This window comes from Saimiri boliviensis, chromosome 12 (genome assembly GCF_048565385.1).
Source record: "Saimiri boliviensis isolate mSaiBol1 chromosome 12, mSaiBol1.pri, whole genome shotgun sequence".
In the NCBI taxonomy this organism is placed as follows: domain Eukaryota; kingdom Metazoa; phylum Chordata; class Mammalia; order Primates; family Cebidae; genus Saimiri; species Saimiri boliviensis.
This window is the reverse complement of record NC_133460.1, coordinates 113,328,567-113,344,701: the sequence shown is the minus strand read 5'-3', so window position 1 is coordinate 113,344,701 and position 16,135 is coordinate 113,328,567.

Genomic DNA, 16,135 nt, shown 5'->3' with positions numbered 1-16,135 from the left:
CAAGCCTCCACATTTGTTCACGCCCCCTGGGGACACTTCTGGCATCGTGCTGCGGTCATGTTTTCATGTTGGCAAACGTTTTTCTGTTGGTCAGGTAGTATTTTCATCTTTGCAGAGGCTGCAATTAGTCCTTTCTGCCTTGTGTCAGTAAAACAACCACAGACAAGGCATAAATGTGCGTGTGCTTGGCTGGGTTCCCATAGAACTTCATTATGGACGCTGGAGTTGGAATTCTATGGAATTTTCAGGTACCACAAAGCCGTTTGTTCTTTGGAATTTTTCAGCCGTTTACAATGGTAAACACCCTTCCTAGCTCACAGGTCACGTAAAGAAGGCAGAAGGCTGGATCTGGTCTGCGGGTACTGCTTTGCTGACCGCTCTAGGCTGCTTCTCCTGCGGAGAGGGGGTAGCGTCCTTCCGTCCAGGCCACTGCCTGAAACTTTCCTGATGAGTAAAAGAGTGAGCGACCTGTTTAAGCTGTTATCTTTGCATCTGTAAGCTGTCCCAAATGGCAACATTCCTGTAACGTGTAAGTCAAATGTTTTTCTGGTCTTAGAAATCCCCATGGGAGGACACACACAGTGCATCTGTGTGAGGATGACGTAACCGTCCTCTGAGAACCAGAGCATCTTTTCCAATATTAATTGGGCTCCAAGTAATTAAATTCGGTTATTTTCCTCAGTAGGAGTCTAAACTTCTTTCCTCCTTCAATTCCCTCCCAAATATAAGCATAGGGTAAAATTTCAGTCTTTCTGCATGGTCCCTTACCAAAGATTAAGAAAAGAAACCCCACCCTACCTGACTCTGCGGAAGAGTTGCTTAGCTCATATAAGCACCTTGGGTCCTCCTGGAAGGGAGCGGCGTGGCCTCTGCTCAGTGCCCGTGTGTCGGGGATCCAAGGCCACAGCACCACCCAGCTGCCCCGGGCCTCCTTCCCAGGCTCCGCTCCACATACCTGGGGACTTGGCGCCCAGTCACCTGGTTCCTTCTGTCTGTGTTCCAGGGATGGGGTGATCCTTGTTTCTCTCACCTGTTAGGCTGAGACTTCTCCCTGCCTCCCCACCTCCCAAGGCTAGTTAATTTGAATTCCACATGAACAAGGAAGAAGTTGTAAGTGATTTTATAGGTTTAAGTGTACCAAAAACTTCATCTAGTACAAAGCACTCATTGCTTATCTGAAATTTAAATCTGACTGGGCACCCCGTATTTTACTGGCTGACCCTGGTCTCACTGGGCACTGAGTGGAAGGCACTCGTGTGGGTGCAAGCCACACTACCTTCACCAGTTCCCTGTCATTCAGGAACTCATGTAGATTTCTACTCAGTTTCCCTTAGTTACCTCCTTCCTTTTTGCACTTAGGTTCTGGGATGATGCTGGAAGGAAAATGAAGCTCCCCTGAGTGGGCGCTGCACGTGGGCTCTTACCATCAGATGCCCAGAGTGGCCCCCTAGCATGTCAGTTCGGTTCTCCCAGGACTCTAAGGTGGGTAGTTTGGTCCTCATGTGGAGAGATTCAGAAACTCAGCCTTTGAGCAGGTCCCTAACTCATGCAGGCCAGGTAGGTAGGAAGCGGAAGCAGGTGGGGCTGTGTCTAGGGCCGTTCTCCATGGACCCACAGAGTAGGGAGCTGGACAGCCGGGGGTAGAGCTCTGCAAGTCCCATTAGCTCCCCAGGAACCCCACATAGAATGCATCACCTGGAGAAGCTGCCAGGAGGCGTTCGAAAGGGAGAGTTGCCGTGATCTGTGAAGCAGTGACAATAGACAGGCCTCAAGGTGGGCGCTGCTGCTTGGCGGGTGGGGGGGGGTTGTGAGAAAGGACAGTGGGGTTGGAGCAGCCTTCTCCACACTGTACCCCAAAACCAGAGCTGTTGAGACCAGCTCCCTCCAAAACCCACTCACCGGGACCTAAGATCTCTCCGCTAGAGTATCGCTGCAGCTGGTGACATCTGCAGATGTGAGCTAAATTGGTCCATATTTCAGAAAGCTTGGGAGGTCACCTCTGGGGTTCCAGGAAGCATAGGCAACCAGACTGTAATAGGGGCGTGAGTCAATATATCTCCCTCTCAGCTCATGTGATCCCCCTGAGAAGTTTTTGGACACAGATCATTATTGATATATTGGAAGTGTCTTCAACCATATCAGGTGGGGGCTGGGGGTACCAGGATGCCAAATGGCTGATATGTCTGCACAAGGACTAATCTTCATGATTGATGCCCAGCCCTGCTGCCAAGGCGAATGTGTGGCCATGCCCATTCATCTCAGCCTAAATATGGATGTATATCGATGGACCCATTAAATGACGCAGGCTTCGGAGACGTAGGATCAGATTAGATAAGCCCCTACATTTCTTCTTTTAAAATATGCAGAGAAAACAAGTTCAAAATACCAAGTGCTGATGAGGACCAAGGGTCTGGGAGGAATTGACGAACATCTTGGAATTCAGAATGAATGCTTTAAACTTTAGGCCTCTTTGGCAATCAATACGTACACAAAACTCCCATTAATGTTCACAGGAGTTAAAACATGCATATGAACAGCAGACCATTTATTTCCGAGTCGTTGACACTGGGTCTGATGCAGGCTTTCTTCTCTGGAAGATGGACGGAATGCTGAGAAAAGGGCTGCTTGCCGTGGAATTTCATCCATTAAGGCTGGGCGGTTTAATAGCAGATTTCCGCACACTGCTGCGTTTTCTCTCAGGCCGACCTCCCCTGAATCTGTCTGTTCCTCCAGTTGACAGAAATCTCAAGCAGATTCCAGAGTTTTACAACTTCTACCATGCCTGACCCCTCACAGGGGTTCAGGTGGCTGCACCCCTGTCCACGGCTCTTGGAGCTTCCTGCTCTCTATATGGAGTCCTTCAGGAGGAGGGAACAGGACGAGGATTCACCCCCTGAAAGCCCCAGACCACTGATGCACAGCCTATAATTTATCATAAAAGGTTACCAGGTTGTGTTATCCCACTCTGTTATTAATCAGAGTGCTTTGGCAGGTTGGATTTCATGGCCTATAAATATTCATTACATTTGGACTGCTCTGTAAACAGCAGCATTTCTTTCTGTTTTTAGAGAACATTTTGTATCTTCTTGCTTTCTTGTCGATCCTATCTGTGGCATAAAGTGAGTTGACGTCATATTGAGAAATACAGGTCATCTTTTCAGTGGCCGGTGGTTGTGTCTCTGGTTACGAGGCGCCTCTGTGCCTTTGTGGAATGAAGTGTCCGCAGTGGCAGATGCTTCAGCTACAGGCAGATATTCCCACCAGAGGGGCTGTAGTTCTCTTTATGAAAACGTCCTTCTTAAAATTAGGAACTATTTCAAGCATTCCAAAAACAAGAGAGCCTGACAACTACCTTGCGCACTGTCATGATCAAACCCTGAGATTAGAGACCAAACGGACCCCTGAGTCCTCTGTGACCACAGCCCCCGCCGTCTCTCTTAGATTCATTCAGTGGTCGTCATTCTGACATGTATTTTTATACTTTTACAATATATAACATATCTATGTTTCAATAAGTTATCTGACAGTGGTTTGTAGACTTAAAAAAAAAAAAACAAAGCTATGGTTTCATACTGTCTGTATGTTTTTTCATTGTTTTTATTGATTTTTTTTTTTTTTGAGATGGGATTTTACTATATTGCCCAGACTGGGATGCAGTACTGTTGACAGTTGCAGTCCTAGCTCACTGTAGCACTGAACTGCTGGACTCAAGTGATCCTCCTGCGTCAGCCTGAGTAGCTGAGACTCCAGGTGCACATGGCTGCATCCAACTATCCTTGTTTCTTTTTCCACTCCACATTATGCTTTTAAGCTTGCAAATATAACTCTAACAAATTTCATTTTATCCTATGTTTTTTTTTGAATTGCAGGACTCCGATGCTGTCTATCCATTCTCCTACTGATGGCTAGTTAGCCTGTTTTCTATTTCCCCCTGTAACCAAAATGGTGGACTTGGATGTTCTTTTCATTACGTATCTCATTCCAACTCTTGTATGCAGGAGCAAAAGTTTCCATTGAGAAATCACATTATTAAGTCATAGGGCACAGTGTCTTTGACTTTGCTAGGTAGCCCCCAGTTACTCTCCAAAATTAGGTACCATTGTACATTCATACTAGTGGGTACGGAAATTCCCCTTCCCCCTCACCTTAAAACAGTTGTAATTGCCCAGTTGAAAAACGTTTGCCGGTCAGCTGGGTGTGGATTGACACCTCCTTGTTTTAATTTGCACTCTCCTAATCACTCATGAAGTAGAGCCTTGTCTATATTTATTGGCCATTTACTTTCATCTTCTGCAAACTGTGTGTTCTTATTACTGGGTCATTTTCCTATGTGGTATCTGGTTTTTAATTATTGATTTGAAAGCATGTTTTACAAAAGACCATTATGAGTTATGACACCAAATCTGTTAAAAATGAGAGAAAGTTGTAGAAAGAACAGTGCAACAATCAAAGGTCCGTGTCAAGCAGGAAACTTTATAGTTCTTCCATGAAAAAACAAGTGGGACAGAATGTGTGAAGAGAACTGGAACTTCTAATGTGGGTGTTGGTATTCTATAGTAACATTGCCATTCTTCTGGTATTGAGGGTCTCTAGATAGAAGAACCAGATTTCTGCTCTTCGGATAAAAGCGAAACAGGACTGATTTCAAAATCCACTGGCATCCAATAAACTGTGAGTCAACTTTTACATTGTGTACACCTGTACCTGTGTGCTGTCATTCTCCTGAGAAATAGCAATACAGCTAAGGTTCTAAGTGGTTGGATGTAATCTTTTAATTTATTGTCTGCCTCTCTCTAATGTTATTGAATAAAAAGTTGAGTATTAGAAAACAAAACAAAAAACAATAAACAAACAAAAAAATGTATATCTGGGTCTAATAATTTATTTCTTATGCATATTACAAATATTTTCTCCCTGCCTATGGCTTGTTTTTCCACATTATTTTACTGCATCTTTTGATGTACATGTTTTAATATCAAGATTATCAAAATCACTAATATTTTAATTTACATCTTATGCTTTTTATGTTCGTTTAAGAAAAGTTTCTTTGCCAGAAGAGCCTAATGTTACTGGTACATTCAGTTACTAGAAAAGTGACATGCAGTTACTAGAAAAGTGATAAAGTTGGTTTTCAAACGTAGGTCTTAAATCCATTGGTGAGACATTTGAATGTAAAAAATGGGTATCTGGTTTTACATTTTCCTCATGGATAACCAGTTGTCACAGCTTCATTCATTGAATAATCCATCATTTTGCTAGTCATTAAAATATTCATTGTAAAATTTACCATAGAAACTGAAGACACTCTCTCTCTCTCTCTCTCTCTCTCTCTGATTATAAAAAGCCAAGAAAGCAAAATAATAAGCCATCAGCTATGTTATGACATAGAATATTCCCAGTATTTTAGAGCATTTGTGTGGGCCCCTCCTTCATCTCATTCATTTCTCTTCTTCTTCCCAATTTGTATGATAATTGGTCCCCTGGTCGTCTTTACGTGTTCCACACATGTATGTGTCCCTACACAATATATTCTGTACTTGTGCCTTTCTTTTCCACTTTATCTAAGTGGAAATATACTATAGGTATTATTTTTTTTACTTTCATTCTGTTCCATTGGCCTTTTTTTCTTTCCCTATGGCAAAAATTTACTCTCTTACCTAATATAACTTTATAATAGCCTTGATGCCTGAGAGGGCAAGTTTCCTCACGTTGTTTATTTTCTTCAGTATCCTCTTGATTATTCTTGACCCTGTGGTCTTTCATTAGCATTTTAAGAAAAGCTTGCAAAGTTTCTTGAAAAACCCTGTTGGAATTGTAATTGTAATTACATTGACTTCATAGATTAATTTTGGTAGGGTTGACATATTTATAATGAACTGTTCTAATTCATGTCCATGATATGTCTTCCCATTTATTTAGGTCTTGTTTTATATCCTTTGATAATATATTACATCCTTTTGTAATATCCTCTTAGTACTGTTCTCATACAAGTATTTTTTTTTCCAGTGACATTTTTGCATAGTGCTGTTGTTGTGATTTGGAACCTTAGCATTTATATTCTATAATATGATGCTTGGTGATGGACATGATTTTTATTTGCTGATTTGTGTACTAGGTTTCTAATGCTGCTATAAAGAAGATATCACAAACTTAGTGGTTTAAATAAATGCGAATTAATTTTCTTACAGTTTGGTAGGTCAGAAGTCCAACATGTGTCTCACTGGGCTAAAATGAAGGTGTTGGAAGAGTTGTGTTCCTTTCTAGAGACTCTTGGCGAGAATCTGTTTCTGTGCATTCACATTTCTTGGCCTGTGGTCCCTTCCTCCATCTTCAGAGCCAGCAACATTCTATCTCTCCGACTCTACTTCTTCCATTGTTGCAGCTCCATTTCTAAGGATTTGTGGTATTAGATTGGGCCCACCGTGGATAATCCAGGCCAATCTCCTCATCCCAAGGCCCTTAACCTTGATCACACCTTTTGCCGTGTTGGTCAGCATAGTCACAGGTACCAGGAATTAGGACACAGACGTCTTTTGGAGTCATTATTCTGCCTACTACAATTTGATACCTAATAACCACACCGATCTTTATTTCTAGTATTTGTCTATAGAATTTTCTTGAATTGATAAATGGACTATCATATTATCTCTTCCTTTGCTATATCTGAAACATGAATTCACTTTTCTTTTCTTATTGCATTGGCTAGAAGAAAGTAAAATATAAGCAGTGTTAGCAGGTATTCTTGTCCTCAGTTTTAATGAGAACTTCTAAAGTCCCACTATTATGTATAATGGATGTTGTAGGTTTTGAGTAAGTGTCCTTTGTCAGGGTAAGAAAGTTGCTTTTTAGATTTAGTTTATAGTTTACAAATACTGCAACTGTGGATTTTAATTAATATTTTTAGAGACAGAGTCTCACTCTTTACCAAGGCTGAAGTGCAGTGGAGTGATCATAGTTGGCTGTCAACCAGAGCTCACGGGTTCAAGCAGTCCTCCCATCTCAGTCTCCAAAGTAGCTAGGACTACAGGTGTATGACACCATGGCTGGATATTTTTTTATGTTTTTGTAGACATGGGGGTCTTGCTATGTTGGTCATGCTGGCCTAAACTCTTGGTCTCATACAATCCTCCTGCCTCAGCCTCCTACAGGCAGAGCCACCACCCTGGGCATTAGAAACTAAATTTATCCCTGTAGTGCTGCCAGTTCGAACTTGTTACATTCTGGAGCTATGTTGTTAGAAGGACACAAGATTTATAATTGCTAATATCTTTGTGGTGAATTTTTCCCTACAATAGTGTCATTATTTAGACATTTTAATACTTTTTGCTATAAATCGTATTTTTGTGTCATATTAATATAGATTATACTCCCTTTTCATTTGGGTAATATCTGCATATTAGGTCTTGTTTTTATTTTCAAATTTTCTGTGTGGTTTTGTCTTATTTGTGTTCCTTTTAAGTCACATATACTTAGATTTCTTAAAAATTCCCAAATCTGGCTGGACATGGTGGCTCACGCCTGTAATTCCAGCGCTTTGGGAGGCCCAGGCAGGCAGATCACTTGAGGCCAGAAGTCTGAGATCAGCCTGACCAACGTGGTGAAACCTCATCTCTACTAAAAATACCAAAATTATCTGGGTGTGGTGGTGCGCGTGCCTGTAATCTCAGCTACTTGGGAAGCAGAGGCAAGAGAATTGCTTAAACTTGGGAGGTGGAGATTGCAGCAAGCCAAGATTGCACCATTGCACTCCAGTCTGGATGACAGAGCAAGACTCTCTCTAAAAAACAACAACAACAACAACAACAACAACAAAACCAAAATTCCCAAATCTGATCAAATAAGATCCTCTTTCAATAAGTAATTTAAGCCATTAATATTTATTGTGGTTAATGGACACATTGGGTCTGATATGTATGGTCTTATTTTATTTTATATTTTTGTTTTTAATATCAATTTCTTTTCTTTTCCAATTCATTTCCTCTTTCTTTCCCCCCACATTTTGTCTTTTTTAAAATCCTTTTTATTTCTCTGAAAATTAATAAAATATTTTATGATTTTTTTTTCTTTTACTTTGGAAGTTACAGGTTATATATATATATATATATATATATATTTTGGTGGTTATTCATACATTTTTAAGATACTTAACTAAATATTTCCTAACAAAGGCGAGAGCTATTTGGTATTTCTATTTTCTTTTTTCTGACTACAATAAACACCTTAGCTGATATAGAATACACCCCCATCTTGTGTATTGTTGATAGGAGTTTGTTTTACAATTATTTTTTTTAGTATAAAACGTTGCTGTTTTCTAAATTAATTATTAAATTTACTTTTTTTTTTTTTTTATCAGTTTCTATGTTCACATTTGCCTCTTATTGGCCATAAGCTCCTTTGGAACTTACTTCCCTTTCAAAGTGCATGATGGTATAGTTCTTATACTGAGGATCTGTAGATTGTAAATACACTAAATCTTTACATACCTCAATATTTCTTTATTTTGCTTTCACTCTTGATTGGTAGTTGGACTGGTTTGAAATTCTTGGTTAAGTTTATCTGTTTTTCCCCCCAAAACTTAAAAGGTGTTTCTTCCTTGCCTTATGAAATTTCTTGTTGCTTCTGAGAACTCTACTGGCATTGTAACGATCATTCCTTCATAGGCAGTTTCTTTCTTCTGGAAACTTTGAGGTTGTTTCCTTCTTTGCTTCCTCCCTCTCACCTACGTTCCCTCCTTCCTTCCTTCCTTCCCTCCTTCCTTCCTTCCTTTCTTCCCTCCTTCCTCCCTCCCTCCCTCCTTCCTTCCTTCCTTCCTTCCTCCCTCCTTCCTTCCTTCCTTCCTTCCTCCCTCCCTCCTTCCTTCCTTCCTTCCTTCCTCCCTCCCTCCCTCCCTCCTTCCCTCCCTCCTTCCTTCCTTCCTCCCTCCCTCCCTCCTTCCTTCCTTCCTTTCTTCCTTCCTTCCTTCCTCCCTCCTTCCTTCCTTCCTTCCTTTCTTCCCTCCTTCCTCCCTCTCTCCCTCCTTCCTTCCTTCCTTCCTTCCTTCCTCCCTCCCTCCCACCTTCCTTCCTTCCGTCCTTCCTTCCTCCCTCCTTCCTTCCTTCCTTTCTTCCCTCCTTCCTCCCTCCCTCCCTCCCACCTTCCTTCCTTCCTTCCTCCCTCCTTCCTTCCTTCCTTCCTTCCTTCCTCCCTCCTTCCTTCCTTCCTTCCTTCCTCCCTCCCTCCTTCCTTCCTTCCTTCCTTCCTCCCTCCCTCCCTCCTTCCTTCCTTCCTCCCTCCCTCCCTCCTTCCTTCCTTCCTTCCTCCCTCCCTCCCTCCTTCCTTCCTCCCTCCCTCCCTCCCTCCCTCCCTCCCTCCCTCCTTCCTTCCTTCCTTCCTTCCTCCCTCCCACCTTCCTTCCTTCCTTCCTTCCTTCCTTCCTTCCTTTTCTTCCTCCCTCCCTCCCTCCTTCTCTCTCTCTTCTTTCTTTCCATCTTTTCTTTTCCTTTCTTTTTTCTTATCTCAACACAGACTCTTGCTCTGTCACCCAGCCTGGGGTGCAGTGGGATGATCCCAGCTCCCTGCAACCTCTGCCTTCTGCGTTCAAGTGATTCTTGTGTCTCAGCCTCCCGAGCAGCTGAGATTCCAGATGTGTGCCACCACGCCTGGCTAAGTTTTTTTAGTAGAGATGGGGTTTCACCATGTTGGCCAGGCTGGTCTTGAACTCCTGGCCTAAGTGATCTGCCCGCCTTGGCCTCCCAGAGTGCTGGGATTAAAGGCATGAGCCACTGTACCCAGCGTTGTTTCCTTATTTTCTTATTTTCTAAGGTTCCGCATTTTCTTCTAAGCTGCTTTGCTGTGTGAACACAGATATTTTTATTTATTGAAATGAATTTCTTGCATCTGAAGACTTCTGTCTTACTCCAGTTCTGTAAAATTTTTAGCTGTTATTTATTTTAAATTATCTAATATCACTTGTCTCCCATCCTCAGCTTTAAGTCCTCCAATTTTATAAATCTTGGAGCCTCTTGATCTGTTCTCCACGTCTTTTAAAAGGCTCTTCATACATTAAAAAAAATGTTGCTGCTCTTTGATCGTGGGGTAATCCTCAAGTCTGCCTTCAATTTTATTCTTTGACCTGAACCACCTTCCTCTTAGAGTTTATCCCACGTTGTGTGTTTAAAACATTTTCAGTGACAATATATTTCATTTCTAAGATGTTATAAATGATTCTCATTTATATACTTCTATTCTTATTTCATTTGGTTTTATTATTTACGGAGATGTTGGATATATCCGTTTAACATTTAAAACATATTTTTAAAAGTCGTTGCTAGGATTTGCTGTAAACTTAATTTTATCTGGAATGAATTCATACTCTTTCTTTTGTGATTTTTCTTATATGAGCTGTGTTTTACGTGTTTGGGAATTTTGGTGAGTAGGCTCGATTTAAGTGAGACGTTTGTGATTTTGTGTCTTGCATCCATATTTTCTCTCCCCCAGGCTTTTCTCGCTCTCCTCTCCCACCTCTCCTCCGTTTATTCTCCCTCTTTAGTGTTCTGGCTGTGGCCTGTGCACAGCTCACGGTGTCTCTAATGCAGAATTGGAAGCTTTGCTCCACTCTCACACTGGGCATGTGGCTGATACAGTCACAAAGCCACGAGGTGTAAGATTTGACCTTGATCTTTTTCCAGCCCCCTTTGGTGAGTAGAGGGAGAGGGGCGTCCCTCCCTCCACCCTTCAACAGCGTTTAGGTTTCTGATGGAGCCCCGTGTTCCCTGCCTTTTTTGTGGTCCCTTTTCTGTCACTGGAAGCGAACTTCTGATGCTACTGCGCTTTGAGACCCAGAGCCCTGCCAGGCTGCAGCTGCAGCCCCCCACCCTCCCATCGCTGCATTTGTGTTTCACTCTGCACCCGGGCAGTGTGTGTCTCGTGCTGGAGCCTGGCTGTTCGGTTTTGGTTTTGTCTGTAGTGCTGCAGGCCACGTTATCCAGTTCTTTGCAGCGGGAAATGCACAACCAGCAGGAGCTCTTTCTCCTTTCAGCTGTCCTGTTGACTTCCTCTCAGGCTGAGCTGGATATTCCAGTGGTCTTTTCTGTATGAAAAAAATCTAATTTTGGCAATTTCCATTGCTGCGTTCCTAATGATCGTCTATACTCCTCTGGATTTACTTCTTTGTGTGGCTTCTGGAAAATGGGCGTGTGTGTATGTGTTTGTGTGAACCCATACACGGAAGCTCCCTACAACACTGGCCTTACGGGTTTCACACCCTGTGGTTTTCTTATTTGACAACATTTTATTCATTCACCAACCACAGCGTGAGTCCGCTCTGTGCACCACACATGCTGTGGTCCTGTGGCCTGAGGTGTGGCCTGGGGCCCAGCAGCCTGCGCGTGGCCTGGGTGCAGGTTCCAAAGGCGGCTCAGGCTCCTTCCCAGGGCTTCTGAGTTAGAGGTTGCATTTGCAAGAAGATTTTCCAGGTGAGTTTCATGAATATGAAAGTCTGAGAAACATTGCCTTCTGGTGAAAGTGACCATACATCCTGAGTTAATTATTTTTTTTCTTTTCTTTTCTTTTTTTTTTGAGATGGAGTCTAGCTATGTTGCTCAGGCTGGGGTGCAGTGGCATGATCTCGGCTCACTGCAGCCTCTGCCTCCTGGGTTCCAGCAATTCTCCTGCCTCAGCTTCCGGGGGTAGCTGGGATTACAGGCACATGCTACCATGCCAGGCTAATTTTGTATTGTTAGTGGAGTTGGCGTTTCGCCATGTTGGCCAGACTGGTCTTGAACTCCTGACCTCAGGTAACCTGCTTGCACCAACTTCCAAAGTTCTGGAATTACAGGTGTGAACCACTGTGCCTGGCTGAGCTAATTATTTCTAGGCCTCTCTTTGCTCTGAACATTGTCCTCATTTAGACAGTAAGTTGTGTTTACTTCTTTATGGTAAACCTTGGATATGTCATCTTCTCAATTCTTTAGAGTCTGTTGGAGATACACCTGCTCTTCTGAGTTCTCCTTAAGAACGAGTAGAGATAGAGTGAGGCTGTGGTAGGGGGATAGGGCGGTTTGAGGAAATCAGATGAAACAGATGCATTTTGTGTTGTAATTATGTTTAAAGAAACAAAAGCAGAAAGGTCTTGGCTTTCCCATCAGCGGCCTTGGGGTCAGGCACTGTTTTCTCTCATGATGTCTCTTTAGCTTGTTTTGGTCTGTGACCTCAGAGGTGCTGGGGCTTTTTGGGGGGCTGTCAGCAACAGGGCATCCTAGCCTCTTGCAGTAGGCAGACCCAGAGCATTCTCTCCCCTGAGACAGAGCTATCCCAGTCACAGCTTGCAGAGGGCCAGGCCCTGTCATTTAGTGAAACTGTGCCGTGGGGTCTGGATGAGTCTCCTGTGGCTGCTGCGGCAGATCCGCATGAGCTGGGGGGCTTCAAACAACAGTTCACCTCTCCCAGGCTGGAGGCCAGAAGGTCTCAAGGTGCTGGCAGGACCGTGCCCCTGCTGGAGGCTGTGGGGTAGAGCCCTTCACTGCTTCCTTGGCTCGGGGCCACGTGGCTGCAGCCTCTGCGCCTGGCCTCATGTGGCCTTCCCTTCTTCTGTCTGTGCCATCTCCCTCTGTGTCCACAAAGAACACTTGTGATTGCATTTTGGGCCTGCTCAGATAATCCAGAATTATATCCATATTTCAAGATTGTGAATCACATCTGCAAAGTCAATGTAGCTGTATAAGGAAAGGTTCACATGCTCCACGGAGCAGGACATGGGCATCTTTGGGGGCACTGTTTTCCAGCCTACCACAGCATTCAAAAGAAAGTGTTCCTGGATGGGGCTGGAGATCATTATTCTAAGTGAAGTAACGTAGGAACGGAAAAACAAATATCGTACGTTCTCACAAGTGGGAGCTAAGCTATGAGGACGCACAAGCATGAGAATGACAGAATGGACTTTAGGGATTCAGAGGGAAAGGGCGGGAGGGGGCGAGGGATAGAGGACTGCTGGTTGGGGACAGTGTACAGTGCTTGGGTGACAGGTGCACGAAAATCTCAGACACCCGCGTAACCAAAACCCAGCTGTTCCCTAAAAACAACTGAAATACAGTAAAATCACAACAATTTAAAAAGAAACAGTTAGTTATGCTTCCAGAAAAATTAAATGGGACATGTACCACCCTGAGGAGCAGATGCACTGAGACAGTCTTCTTAAAGACAGGCGGCGGAGGGCTGGAGTCCCAGCCCCGTTCTGCTCTGGATTCTTCACTGCTGCTTGCTGCGCCTCTTCTGTGCCCTCTCTCCGTCCTGAGAGCCCCGTGGGAATGCAGCATGGGTTGAGTATCTCTCATCTGAATATATGACACCCCAAATGTGCCACAATCTGATGAACGCTGACATAGCGCGTCAAGTGGAAAATTCTACACCTGACCTCATGCGATGGGCGGTGGTCGGAATGCAGGTGACAACATCCAGTGCCCTCGACCCACTGCTGTGTGCTGTTTGCTGCTGCTGTTTCTTTTTTTTTTTTTTTTTTCCGAGATGTAGTTTCACTCTTGTCACCCAGGCTGGAGTGCAATGGCGCGATCTCTGCTCACCGCAACCTCCGCCTCCTGAATTCAGGCAATTCTCCTGCCTCAGCCTCCTGAGTAGCTGGGATTACAGGCACGCGCCACCATGCCCAGCTAAGTTTTTGTATTTTTAGTAGAGACGGGGTTTCACCATGTTGACCAGGATGGTGTCGATCTCTTGACCTCGTGATCCACCCGCCTCGACCTCCCAAAGTGCTGGGATTACAGGCATGAGCCTCTGTGTCAGGCCGCTGCTGCTGTTTCTAACAGCCGATGCAGGTGTCCTGCCAACGCCACCATGCTGCTGAGCACACATCGTGTTTTCATTGTATTAATGGTATGTCATCTGTTTGACTGTTAAGCACTTACGTGTGAGTAAGTGTAAGAAAATGATTGCTTGTTGGTCACATATAAATTCAGAGTCAGGAATGATGGTGGGGCCCAACAGCCACAGATTGCTCACATGGGCGCCTGAAATAGTGACACTTTTGCTTTCTGATGGATCCCTGTACACAAACTTTGTTTCATCCACAAAATTATGAGAATGTTGTATGCACTTCCCTTCAGGTATGTGCGTAAGGGTAATAGGAAACATAAATGAATTTTGTGCTTAGACTGGGATCCCATCCTCAAGATGTTTTATTTTATATATGCAGATATTCCAAAATCCAGAACAATCCCAAACCGGAAACACTTCTGGTCTCAACCTGTGTCATGCTCGTATCCTGCAGGTGGGAAGATACGGTGCTTTGCCCCGTTTTACCCTGCAAGGGTTGGTTCGGCAGAGTGCCTTCGAAATCCGGGCTGTTTCCACAAGAAACTAGTGTTGTTGGCTCAACTAGAATCAGGGCAAATGGTGCTGCCTATTGGATGGTGGAGGTGGGATAGGGGAGGGTGGGGGCTTCATGCTTCGTGGAAGAGCCAGGCTGGATGCTGGAGGAGTGAGGTCCCAAACCCTGTGGGCTGGTGTGGGGTGCCCCGCCCAAGGGCTTCCTTCCCATACTTGGCTGGTGTCACCTGTGAACCAAGGGCTTTGTCCCAGGTGCCTGTCCTAAGGCACATTTTGCTGTGAGGGGCAGAAGTCTTCTCACCGGGCATTTAGAGAGCACTGGCATCGAGCGCTCTGCATGCGTCTCCTGCCCTTTCTCACCTGCTGCCCACGGTTGAGCCCATCTCGTCAGAAGAGCGATCCCACTGTCTCAGACTTCCATGGAGGATTGTGAAGTTTTGACAGATTTACCCTTCTAGCCCCCCTCCCTTCTTTTAGGATATGAAGACTTTGTGGGGGGAGCTCTGCTTTGGGGGTCCCTGGCTTATCAAGATTCCCAGGGAGTAGGAGTTGGGGCTGTCTCAATTGTGGAGGGGTGTGATGGATACATTCTTGAGGGCGTTTTGGGTGCATCCTCTGAGGGCAGATGCGTGGGTGCTGCTCAGTCAATCCAGTTCCCATCTGCTATTCCAGCTGCACCATGTGAGAGCCAGTGTTGAGCCATGTGGCTGAATTTAAAACAAAACATGTGAACATGGCCTAGGCCCATGGGAGGCGGCAGAGAGAGGGTGCCTATGACTCAGAGTTTGGTCCTGGCGTGTAGCAGGCTGGGTGGGAACTGGCTGAAAGTTGGGGGTGTCTATCTCTTGAGTAACAGGCCCAGGACTTTGAGGGGTCAGGCTCCCCTCTGCAGCACCCTCTGAGACGCCCACCGGGGGAGGAGGTAAGTGAGCTGCAGCCCCAGGCCTGAGCTTGCTCTCTGGAGGCGCCTGGCCCTGTGCAAGCTGTTTCTGAGCTCAGAAGGCTGCTGTGCACAGCCAGGCGTGCCCCTTGCCTGGGAGCCTCTTCCTCTCTCCCCCAGCACAGCCCCTGAGGACAGAGCCCCGTCTGTGGCCCAGCAGTGGGGAAGGGTGTGCGTTGCCCGAGTCCCCTCCCCCCTCCACACTAGGCTGAGCTCCTTGGAGCCTGGCAGAAGCGCACGGCTCCTCCTCCTCTGAGGATGGTGTGGGTTATGAATTGTGTAACCCTGGAGAAGAGTTCACTTGATCACTGTGTTTTACACTTTTCTCTGCAGAACGTTGGTGACTTAATTAACCTACTTGTAGATGTAGCAGCTGAAAGATACATCTGCCGATGCATCTCTGTCTCTTCTTCAGTCATCATATACTTAAATTGCAAATTCTCATGAACTGTAACCCAGTGTCTTATGGCTCTTGATTCTACATTTCCCTGTAGATCTTCTATCTTCAAATGTGTCAAAGTTAGAGTGTGTGGCTGTTAGAAAAAGGTATAGCTATATTAAACCACATAAAAAACCCTTCTTGAAATCATGTTAAGAATATGGCTTAATACTCCTAATGACAGACAATTCGGACTTTGGTTTCTAAGCCTGTTGTTCACCCAGCGCTGTGACAGGACACGTGCTGTGGTGGCCCAGGCCTGGAGGGTGGACTGGTCAGCCGCACGCTGAATCTCCTCGAGCTCACCACCCGCATCGCCTTATTTGCTTTATTTTGTAAACTCCTCGCTCCCCCACCCCATGCACGCACTCTCTGTCCTCTGTCTCCAAAAGACCCTCTACCCCTACCTTTAGAAAAGACTATATTACAATTTAATG